Source organism: Lingula anatina, chromosome 9 (genome assembly GCF_051362555.1).
Source record: "Lingula anatina isolate TDL-2025a chromosome 9, LinAna3.0, whole genome shotgun sequence".
In the NCBI taxonomy this organism is placed as follows: Eukaryota; Metazoa; Brachiopoda; class Lingulata; order Lingulida; family Lingulidae; genus Lingula; species Lingula anatina.
In genome coordinates, this window is record NC_141775.1 from 14,555,734 (window position 1) to 14,568,406 (window position 12,673).

A 12,673-nucleotide genomic window follows, 5' to 3' on the forward strand; every position below is an offset into this window, starting at 1 on the left:
CTTTGTTTATCAATACTGTCATGAATTAAGTATAAATAGTGCAGTTTAAGGTAAAGATTGATTGTAAATGGTGCTGTTTAAGTTTACCTATTACAAATATTGCAATTAATTATTATTAATTTCAATGTGTATGTGTGTGAGCGTGCGATAAATAGTTAGATATTTTTAGAGATATTCTGTTGAAAACTTAATTAATTTCTTCTAGGCTTGAATAGAATGAATAGGACCAGGATTATTCCTGTTGCCATGTCTTAACCTACAATTATCATAACAAAAGCTTCATCATTTCTAAATGCTGTGTAGCAATGAACACCATCACAACCTCTGCAATACTTCTAAGGGATGAAAAATATGTTCTTGAGCTGTGCTCTTGCTAATATTAATAGTTATTGCTTATCAGTATATAGAAATGCAGTTTGTTATCATTTTAGTGTAAGAGGTATATGCACAGGCCTGTAGCCAGCAGTTTCAAAGGGGGGGGGGGTCTTTTTTCTGAAAAAGTGGACCTTTAACCATATAATCCCTATGTACCTAGGTCAAATTTTACCCAGAGTGGACCTTTTTCCAGCAAAAATGGGGGTTCTTTCGAACCCCCCGAACCCCCCTGGCTACGGGCCTGATGCAACTAAATGTTTTAGTTGTTAGTTAAATGTTTCATGCATTGTTTTATTTCTAATGTGCAAGTTTTTATACATATGTTGTTTACAGACAAAATCTACTTATCAAAAAATAAAACAAGTTGGAATTATGAATTTTTAGGGTGCAAGTCACATCTTGGTCCTTGTAGCTGTTGACTCTCAGGATGCAAGTCTTGGTCCTTGTAGCTGTTGACTCTCAGGGTGCGAGTTTTGGTCCTTGTAGCTGTTGATTTTCAGGGTGCGAGTTTTGGTCCCTTTAATATATCTCCGCCTCTCACATGCCTCCCCATGATTCTGGTTGAATGGAGCCAAGATTCAGTTATGATTTTATACATATATTAAACATGCACATTCATGCACACACACTAACATGTACACGTACTACATGTGCACAATGTTGCTCAAGCAAGCTGGTCTTTAAAATACTAAATCTGGTCTTCATGAAAATAATCAATTTTTCTAATGAATAGTCTTTGAATGAATTTTCACTCATGCAATTCTGTATTTTTGCCCAAATCCTATTAGTACACAGATAGTTTCTATTCCACATGTTTGTCTTCAGGCGACATAAAAGACAGAAAGAGTGTGTCAGATGCTGAGAGCATTAAAGAAAGAGGTAAGATGGTATACATCAAATTTAACAGGCATTCATTTATAACACACTTTAAAAATGTACCCACACAATAAGCTGATTCTCTTGCACAATCACTGAGTTAATTCACTGTTATCTATTTTTATTGAATGTATATCTTAGAATACATGTATGTGATATCCTTATTGTGGACAAGTATGGCTTCTTTTTTTTCTTCAGATGATGTTAAAGACACAACAGCTGTGACACTCAGACATGAAGGAGAGAGGTTAAGGCAGCAGGGGCAATAGAATAGGGATCTATTTATTACACTGATGGAATGTGACTGTGAATGTACACACACACACACACACACACACACACACACGAGCATACACACTCCTTGTGTTGTGCCAACACAGTTTGTGCTTTTTGCGAGTTTAAAATGATACTTGGCAAATTTGTTAACTCTAAACAATGGTAAATATTTTGATGCAGTTTCATATGTGAAATAAGATGCATTGACTGCTTATTGAAGGTAATTTATTATTGCATATTAGTAAGTAATACTGTGTCATATATTTCAGCTCCCAAGGACTGCTGCCAATCAAGGTGGAGGAAGATGTTAAATCTTTTCACATCTTGCTTCAGATGCAGGCCAAGAACAGAAATGGTTATTATTATCATCATTCATTATTAAATCTCACCATTTCAGACATTTAGAAATGAAAAAAATTACAGTACAGTATTTATAAAAGAACAGATTAATTATACGGTCACAAGAAAGTTCTTTTTTTGTTTCCTTGCTTTAATGACATCATAACAAAGTTAACTTTAAAAGAGTTTTGGAGAAAAACTTAGTCAAACAGCTGGTAAAACTGTTCATGAAAGCAGTAATTATGTGATAGTAGTTAGGAGCTAGTGGTTGTAGAGTTACTGTCAACATCTTTTTACAGCTAATACATTTTAACTGAATTATATTTTAATATTTTCATCACATCTATTATTAGCTCTGTGGCATCCAGTTTGAACACTTCAGAATATCATTTTCTTAAAATACTTTTATTTTACTGGTACAATAAAATATTGATTATATGTTATTAAATGGGTTTTGTCTTTCTTTCTTTTCTAAATAAAAGAGAAAATTTTGCTAAAAAGGTGATTTTAAAATTAATAAGTAGCCAGCAATGTTGAAGGGTGGGATGCTGAAGGGGGGTTGTCGTTATCCAAAAAAGTGGATTTTCTTTACTTGTTTAGTTGATCCAAGTTAGGATACGTCACAGTAATGGTACCATGATAGGTTTTGGACCCTTTCTAGCAAAAAGGGCAATTTTTTCAAACCCACATCCTTAAATATGGGCCTAAACAAATAATTTGGCCTGTATAACATAAATGAATTTTGATTATAGTTGAAAAACTTTGACTTTCATCCAAACTTTTTTTCATTTATTACTATATCCATTTGTGACTTTCAAATAATCTTTTTATTTTTATGAACTGTCCCTTAAAGTAGAAAATTACCTTCCTCCAATTTTAAATCTTTACATCACTCAACTAAAATAGAAATGTCCAAATTATGTCACTCTGCTTTCACTGAAACAAAAACAAACCGAACACTTGGTTATTGTCATGACAGGAAGTTTTATTACAATAAGTGTGCTAGATGTTAACAGCACTGAAGACAGAGCCCTGACAGAAATGTCTATACATTATTATGAACTCCTTTAATGCACTCATGAAACATACACATACAAACACTAGCTATAATACATACTTTTACTTGAAAAGATAATGCTGCAGTAAATTAGGGACCACAGTTGTAGATGTCTAAGTTTAAACATAATGAACAATTTGGAGAAGAATAAATACACATCAGGTATACAATGTAAAATGGCTAGTACAAGTGTAATCTTTCAAAAATGTAACTAAATCAAAGTCATGCTTGCTTTATACATAAAAGAAAATAACTTTATAAAAGAAGATTCAAAGAGAAAAAAATATTCAGAAAAATGGCTTAACTAATAAATGCACATATCAATTCCATTTTCAACTGTAATAATTTTGAACACAAATCTGTCACTCAAAAGGCTACACCTCACACTAACTGTTATCAGTAACAGGTAAACAATTCAGAGAAAACCATCAGAGAATAAAATATGGGGAAAATTACTAAGGACACCCAGGAGTCCCTCCTTTCACAAGGCAGATATTTAAGATTGTATAACCTTTGACACAAAGCCCAATACACAAATTGTGCAACAGTTAAGTACAGAGATATTATTCCCAAAGTCTGATATGATAAACACAGAAATTTTAAAAAATATCGCTGGAATTGGGGCAGTATTGTTTCATATGAAATTTACTAACAGCAGAGTAATAGACTGTAGAGACAGGCATACCTGGAAGAAAAGATGTCCCACACAAGCCCATCATTATATACCTTACTAGTCATATCATTTATTGTGTTGCAAGGAACCAGTCTGAAAAAGAAATGATAATACCGACATAATAAATGAAATTTATTTTCAGATAATCTGCCAGCTGGAGGTGTTTGGTATAGGGACTGTCCTATGTAATCAAATGAGTTTTTTTTTTTTTTTTTTTTTTTCTTAATTGAGGGTATCATATGGAGGAGTGATCACTGTTGATGGAAAACAAAATCATTAATTTACAAATCACAGTTAAAAAAACAGACAATGACTGTACATTTTAAGATAACTTGTAACGTTTACAAATAATGACCCCATTTTAATTAACTTTTATACATGTAATATTGAAAGCATTTTAATGCATTTTAATTAGCGTCTGGTGGCTACAGTGAAAGAACAGAAAAACTTCACAATGTTTTTAGCGCCACCAGTAAAATAATTGAGAGAGATCTCTCTCAATGATATCTTGCAAGGCAGAATGTAGAAAACAAGGAAACAAATTATGGGGATCCCACCTATCCAGCAAGTTCTCTTTTTAAATTCTTACCCAGCAATAGTAGACTGCTGACTTTTGAGGACAGTAAACAGTTTTAAGTAGTTTTTTTTTCTTTTTTGTCTCTCTGCAGTATCAAATATTAATTCCACTTTTAGGCCTAATTCATAAATATTTTAATGTCCAGTGCTTTATTTTAGTTTTATATATCATGAGTCAATAAGACACCTAAAACTTTCATGGAAAATAAACTGAAAATAAATCTGGAGATTTATTTTCAGAGTCCTTACGTAGGAAACATCGCGCTAGAGAACGGTATTAATTAAGGCATTTTTGTTAGAGGCATTTGTTTATTCTGCTTATTAAAATGAGAAGGGAAAATCAATATCTTTCATCGCATTTACTGGAAATAAAGCTGAAAGATATCTATCCCCTTCCCTACACAACATTTAACATGTAAGTAAATGCACATTTCCTTAGATAGACTTTTAAAACTCCATTCTGTGAATATGATATAACTAATATGCCGTTTCACTAAAGCCCCCTTTACACTGGACGGCGACCTTTCTGCGTCCCGCAGTAGGGGAAACTGGGGCTAGTTGGACCCCGGGGTAAGTTGCCCCCCCCCTCCCCCCCCCCCCGTCAATTTATGAAAAAGCATAACCACGAGGTAAAAATATTGGCCACTTACTCTTGTAAAGTGACCGTAGCCTGCAATGCTTAGAAAGTGTCGGACGTTAAAAAGTTTTACTTAAGCGGTGAGTCGAAATAAACGATTTTTGCACCAGAAGTAATTTTGTTTAAGAGATTTTAAAATCTATTTTCACAGAGATGGTCCTCGAAAACAGGTAAGAGAATTTAAATTCATTACTTTGCGTAATATGAAGCTTGATGAAATTATTGATCAAATAGGCCCATGATCATTATATAAAGCATGTTACTAGATATAGGTAAAAATTTACAAAGAATTAGCTTCATAGACACAGATAGCTTCTCGATCCTGGACAACATCTCGACGTGAATTCCAAGGGAAAAAAAGCATCGCCTGATGGGGCCTCAAGTACGGTTACCACTGTTACATAGTACTCTCTTTTTATATAAATGAAATTCATGATATGTGGACACTTTTGCAAGAAGTGAATTCTGTACAAAAAGTTCCGAGTAAAAAAAATTATTATGAGAGTCAGACTTAGAAAAAATTATAAGAAAAAAAAATTATCATATCAGCGCCCTCTATCATTTATCGCTGTCTTCACGGGGTCCGCCATATAGATAAACGTCCCAATAAAATATTCGTCCCGATAGATACGTCTCTATACATACACGTCTCAATAGATTTACGTCTCGTTAAATTTACGTTCCGATAGATCCACCAACAGATTCCTATAAAACCACGTATCTTTAGATCCAGGTACCGCTAGATCCATCTATCTGACATCGTAATTGGCTAAAAGGCCCATATCAACTTGTGGTACAGGTATGAGGCTTTCGAGTGATAGTCTGGCTGCAAATACTGACCCACTTAGTGATCTGACTTAATCACAACCTGATATTTATTATTTATTCATTTATTAATGTATTTATATATTTATTAGGTGTTCAAACAAGACATACATGTACGTTAGCGTCTACACTCTAAAGTTCGGGAACGCGTCGTAAACATGAAACAGAACACATTTTAAGTGTGCAAATATAACATTTTGAGAACGCATTAAACAGTGTTCTGGCACCTGAACACTAAGCATTGTGAAATATAGAACACATTTTTGTTCTTTTATTTATTTATTTTTTTTTTTTGTTTTGTTTTGTTTAGAACACATTTACATGTAAATTCAGAACACTTTTTACGTGTTCGAATGTTACATTTTAAGAACGCTTTAAACAGTGTTCTGACGCTAGAACAGTAAGCGTTGTGAAATATAGAACACATTTTTGTTCTTTTTATGTTCTTTCACAGAGTATTGTGTGAAAACGATCTAGTAGAATAATATATTGCTGGAAGGATTAATATGTGTACTGTCGCTTTAAAGAAGTGCATTTTATGTACTGAGTAGTATACCAACTATTTTGAGCAATAGTGTACCTGTAATGGATCTATCGGTATTTGGATCTAAAAATACGTGGATCTATAGGTGTGCGGATTTAAAGGACGTGGGTTTATGAGGACGTTGTATCTGTAGGGACGCAAATATATAGGACAGCAGTAAAAAATCGGATCTATCGGTATTTAAATCTAAAAAGACGTTTTTTTCCGTTTTTCCTTTATGTATCTATCGGTAACGGGAGTATAGGGACGTGTAATATTTTGGGACCAAATTTTATCCGTACGTACCCGTCTTCACTAGCACATTGTGATTGAATTCATGGACAACGTCACAATCATGTTGAGAATGTTTCTGAGGTCAAATACTGTAGCATTATCACTGTTGTAACTCAACTTCCTCTATTCTCCCGGACCATTACAAACCTGTCAACATTGACAACATACGTCCCCCACCCCGACACACACACACACACACAAACACACACACCTACTTTTTATGCTTGGGAAGGTAACGCCTCGGTTAGAAATGTGTTGTTACATGTAGCAGTTTGCTACAATAAAATACTTTGACTGTACAAAATGATATAGAAAAAAACGACAATTAAGAAATTTATTATATTTCAATTCAAGTCTTTCTATATTTCAAGAAATCCATCAGCTGTTTTACAACTTTATCATACTAACAGCCTGTTTTAATCAATAATTAAAACAAGTCAATTTTTGCGCTCCGATATTTCAGTCTCCGTTGTGTGGCTTTCGTCGGGGATTCAGCTTTTTTCATACCACAGGTAGAGGTGACACTCACGTCGTTAGCCTAACTTTCAATGTTACTGGAACATTTTTGAAATATTGTTGAGATTTCTTTGTGAAGTCCCAAATATCCCACTTCGCAAAAAATTCATTTTTAATTAAAAAATGAAATAATCATTCTGTCCTTCAAAACTGCACTACTTTTTTTAGCCCATTGTCTATGGGGACAGTTCGGCAAAGCACAAAATCGCATTCACTGGCACTTCTGTTTTATGTTTCCTGATCTATATTCTGGTTAGTCGGGCAAATAGGCCCTAGTGCATAAATGAAAATGTGCAATTTTCTAGCAAGTCGGCAAACATACTTGATGTGAAAATTAATCCCTGACAGTTTGTGTAGTTTAAAAATAGCGAACTTTGACTCCACGTACATCCTATCGGCACTTTTGGTTCCATTTGTAACCTTTTTTAGTTTTAGTTCCTTTCGTAGCGCTGACGCTTTGCTAGTTAAATTTAAATATCATATTGTCATTTTCAATGGATTATTAGGTAATTTCTTTTTAAACATTTCATCCCCCCTCTCCGTCTCGCGTTAAGTCTTCACTAACGCAATTGGCTGATATTTGTGGAGTCCGTCACAATCATGGTTGAGACAGCATCAAAATCAACACACCGCAGCCTCTGGCTACCCTCTACCAGGGTCATAGATTGAATTTTCAGTAGATATTCAAAGATACGCCTCTGGTTAAATAGATGACTAATTTCTGTACTGTAAAAGCAGAAAATGTCCACAGCATAATGACTTCGGCCCTGGTAGAGGGCAGTCATTGGATCATTTCCCAACTGAGATTGCTCATTTGAAAATGTCTTCACAGTGACAGAAAACATTTTGGGTTAGCAAAAAAGATAAAAAGATTAAAAACGCGTGCGAGAGAGGGGGGAGACATTAATAAAATCGAAAACCAGATTAATTCAAATACAAGTAGAAACATTTAGATGGACAATATTAAATTACACACAAGTATCTAGAACTAAATTCGGAAGTCGCCATTGGAGAGATTATCATTATGAGCGTTCTGCTAAAGCCAAGGCTACATTTTTCACAGACGCCTTACCATGAAATAGAAATTAATTTTCCGTATTTTTGTACTGTAAGTGTCTTTGGACGTTCTACACATTTCTGCCACATGACTTTAAAGTTAAAGTAACGGACGCCACACAAGTAGGGGCATATGGACAATACATGGACAACGTACGGACATCTTATACGACAAATGAAACCTAGGACTGGATATTTAGTAAATTTTAACTATATTTGTCCGGGAATTATGTGTGCATTTTCTAAATGTTTGCGGGCGCACCTGAGAGAAATTTCAGTCTCATATATTTGTATTTTTATCAAAAACTGTTTGTGCGCGCGCGCGTCTTTGTGTGTGTGTGTGTGTGTGTGCGGGGGGGGGGGTTCTGTCCTTTATAAGGGTAACGAAACGAGATCTGCACATTGCTCAATCGATTGGTTTCCTAGATTTAATTGTATTGTCATCACAGCCACGTGCAGTGAGTATTACTTATATACAACCTATGCCAGTAATATATTACCTTCTATACTACTGCTCTTATACTACTACTCTCACCACTACTACTTCATCTTGTAGGCCTACTACTACATGCACTGCTACTACTACTTACACTGCCTCAGGTATGCTGAGGTGAGTTTCCAGAAGTCTCTTAGATGCTGTTGGCAGGTCTACCCAACTACCAGACTCGGCACCTACGGATCCAGAATAAACCGGTATATCAGACCACACTACCCGTTTTCAAGGTGTGTTTCAGATCGCATTACAGAGTATCATACCCCATCACAAATTTTGTAAGTCTACCAGTCATCCGGGTATCGCGCCTCGTTTTCGTCAAGTAGGAGTCGTATGAATACAACAACATGGCGACAGACGACTCCCTGAATCTTGTCCATCCCGCTAGCCATGAAAATATTTAACCCCCGACAGAATATGCTTCCGCTATCAAAATTACGTCTTCTTTTCTAAATTAATATATAAGTTTGCAAGTTCTTATTTACAAAACATCACTAGCCATGTTCGAACCTAAATTTTATGTTAAAAAATTGCGGTATTGTTAGAATTTTACCATAAACAGGGAAATTGCAGCAGCGCATGAATCTAGATGAGATGCACTACTTTCCAACCCCGCTTAGGATCATCGCTATCACATGGCGCACCAGGCAAAATCGGTGTGGTGGCTGATACTCTGTAATGCGATCTGACACACACCTTGAAAACAGGTAGTGTGGACTGATATACCGGTTTATTCTGGATCTGTAGGTGCCGAGTCTGGTAGTTGGGTAGGCCTGGTTGGGGACAACCTGGAAATATTTGTTCCTCGTGAGTTAGTGCAACTGTTGTTACGAACAGATATTTTTGTGTCTCCCTTCCTCTCTCCTACATCCATCCTCGTTATAATCCCTCACCCCCCCCCTCCACCACATTCCCCTTCAAACACTCTAATCATTTCAATACGCGTACATGCTATCTCCCTCCCCTCCCCGTCTCACGTTATGTCTTCACTAACACAATGGGGTGATATTTATGGAATCCGTCACAATCATGGTTGAGACAGCATCAGAATCAGCTGGAGTCTCGCTTGTATTGTTGAAAGGACAGTAGTAACTCCTACCAGGGCCACACAGAGAATTTTTCATTAAAATGTCACAGATATTTTTCTGGCTAATTCTGCACCAGTTTTTGTGTTGTATAGCGAGAAACTTTGAAATAAAAATAATAAAACACCCCCATCCCCCAGCCGACCCCTGGTGGAGAGTAGAAGGACTGCCTATTGGTCATATTGGCTGCTCTCCTCACCTTCGGCTCCGTGGCAGAATATAGCATAATTTATTTGTATGATATGATTTATTAGTGTATTAATTTTTTAAAAGCAATATGTGATAAATGTATGTGAGTTGCACTTTTTGTCTGTGGCAGTTCCCAAAGATTGTTAACTGAGATAACAGGTTAGAGCTATCGTTTGAGTCTGAATTGAGGTCGTCTTCCGAAGAGCGGTACCTTTTACTGGACCGGTCCATTTTAAGAGACTTGACTTGACTTGGCATGTACGTAAGAGTGTTACCTAAATGGACTCCCCTCCCTCCTCTCTCGACACGGTTGGGTGATAAATTGGCAGCTTTAAAGCGGGGAGCAGTTCAGAAGAACTTGCGATAGGTAGTAAAAGCCTCTGCAGAGAATTTACGTCTTATAAGACCTCGCAAAGTGAAGACATCCAGTTTTTACTTTAAAATGCACCTCCCAGTGCGAACAAGGTTATGTCTGACGTTACGAGGTTTACGAATACGAATGTATTGATATTTTAAAGGTGTATCAACTGCAAAAGCGTGTCAACACCTCATCAGAATTTAGTGCAGTGATATATGTCAAGTGCGTGCAGGTTGTTTTCACCTCCTGACTGGGGTAATGGAGTATGGGGTGGTCCACGAAGCATAATGTTTACATGGGGAGATTTTAGTCTTGCAGTACTACCAGAGCGGATGAATGTTAGTGCTAGGTATCGTATTGTTGGTGCTAAATAAGTGTGTGGTGTGTTGGTTAATTCGTGGATTTTGTGGTTTCAAGTTTCACAGAGGTGTATCATCGTTGCTCATTCTAGCACCATAAACGGCTGCCATCCTTTAAAATACGAAAAATGTGCACCCGGGGCTAGTTGGCCCCCTTGACTTGGGGCAAGTTGGACCCACATATTACATACAAACCTTGGCGTGCAACAGAGCTAGAGACCATTGTTGAAACAAACTCAATGATTTAAAACTGAATTTCAAATTTTGTTACTTTCTTTTAAAACGAAAATTTATTATTCGTTTTCATTCATTAAAAACCTGCTTTATACCATGATTAATTTGTACTTAATTAAAGCAAAAATTTTATCGATAGATATTTTGTTTCTTGCAACACATAGCCCCCCCCCCCCCCAGAACGTGACGTACGGAAACCTCAATAAATCTGTCTCATTTGAACTATTTATTCATCAAAGACTCAAAAATCAATTTAATAAATTACAAATGTATAAAAATGTATTTCACTGGGATACGTACTTTATTTTCGTATAGGGGGCCAACTTGCCCCAACCCTGGGGCCAACTTGCCCCGTGGCAAACCTGCCACTGCTTAGACTGCAGTGTTTTTCCTGTGCTGCGGTCTCGGACTCATTGTGACGGCTAGCACAAAATTCATGCGTTGTACATGGCAGGAAAGGTCTCAAAAAGTGTTAACTTTCGACCATTTTGCGCTTCCACAAAAAAAAAAAAAAAAAAAGAACCGTCCTGTGTTGACGTGAAAAAAGTGGGCAGGGGGCTTTTAAAGCACCATTCTTTTTATATCCCGCGCTCCGACTGCCTTGGGCAGCCGTAGGGGTGTGAGGAGGGGGCCTTCCCCCAATATATTTTGAAATATCCCATTGATGTTGTGATTTTGTCATGTAAACCAAATATTGGTCTTCAAAATGGAAGATAGACTACCCAGTATGAATAAAATTAACAAATCTAGGCGGGACTAGTCTCTTTTGTAGACAGCGTATGGAGTATTGCTATCAACAAAAATTGCCCCGTTCATAAGACGCGTTACTGTCTACCATTAAAAGACAGTTCAGGGGCGGATTTAGGCCGTCTTCTGGGTCTTCTGGAAGACGGTCAGATTTTCAAGTTTACATTGTCAGCCATCTAATGTTTTCTGTCGGAAGACGGTCAAAAATGGAAGATGGATCAACAATGATAATTTGGAAGACTGTCAGAAAATATCTCTGGATCCGCCCCTGCAGTTCAATAGAAAATGGAACGACTTTTTATATCAACCCTGTATCAATTTCTGATTCCCCAACGAGTAAATTCTGAACCATTCTTACGTATATAGAGCTTAAAATAGATTAAAATAAATGAAGAGAGCGAGAGAGGTTGAACAATAAGAATGGAACTATACGGCATTTCGGTACTAAGTTTACTTGTGAATGACCCTTAAATCGGGGCTTAAGTAAGCTCAGTATCTGTGGGTATTTTTAAGGGCAAATTTGGGACAAAGGAAGCCAAGATATGAAGTTGCCTCGTACACAATTTTTTGAGTGCACTTCTTTTGTTTACGTACTAAAAGAGAGGAATGTCAAGACTCGCCTACCGCCCCCGGTTCTCCCCTTTGACTTATCTGCTGACAAACCGACTTTTCTCGACCTGAGCTTAAAACTACGGAAGATTTTTACCTAAATTGGGTTATAGAAACAAGTTAAAGATGTTTCCACTGTGATAGATTAGATGAAAAAAATTACCGAGAGAAAAACGCTTCATTTTTAGCGGTATGAAACATTAATACTGCACGTAGAATATTAACTGCAAAAAGCATGCCAGGAAATCTATTACATTATAATGTGCGCCTTCGAACAAAAAATTCATAGAATGTGCTAAATGAGGCAAAGCAAAGATGCTATTGTTAATGCTGACTTAATTTTGTTTTTACTTAAAAATGGAATAAAATAAATGAAATAAAAAAGTATCTTTTCAAGTAAATATTCAATCAAATATTAATTCTTATACGGCGTAGCAACCATTTTATATACTGTATAATGAAAAGATAATATTTTACCTATCCGATGAAATACAGTATAAAATATTGAACGAACAACTTCAATAAATAAACCAAGAATTTCAAGTCTTTGATTAAACCAGCCCGACTTATTCCACT

The 12,673-nt window shown here is 36.3% G+C and overlaps 1 long non-coding RNA gene across 1 annotated transcript; it reads left to right on the top strand.

Moving 5' to 3' along the window:
- The first annotated feature begins 746 nt into the window (after nucleotides 1–746).
- On the top strand, nucleotides 747–2,314 carry LOC147759958 (uncharacterized). The gene is made up of 2 exons (XR_015331240.1): nucleotides 747–1,254; nucleotides 1,450–2,314. It is a non-coding gene; the product is annotated as an uncharacterized LOC147759958 (long non-coding RNA).
- The last annotated feature ends 10,359 nt before the right edge of the window (nucleotides 2,315–12,673 follow it).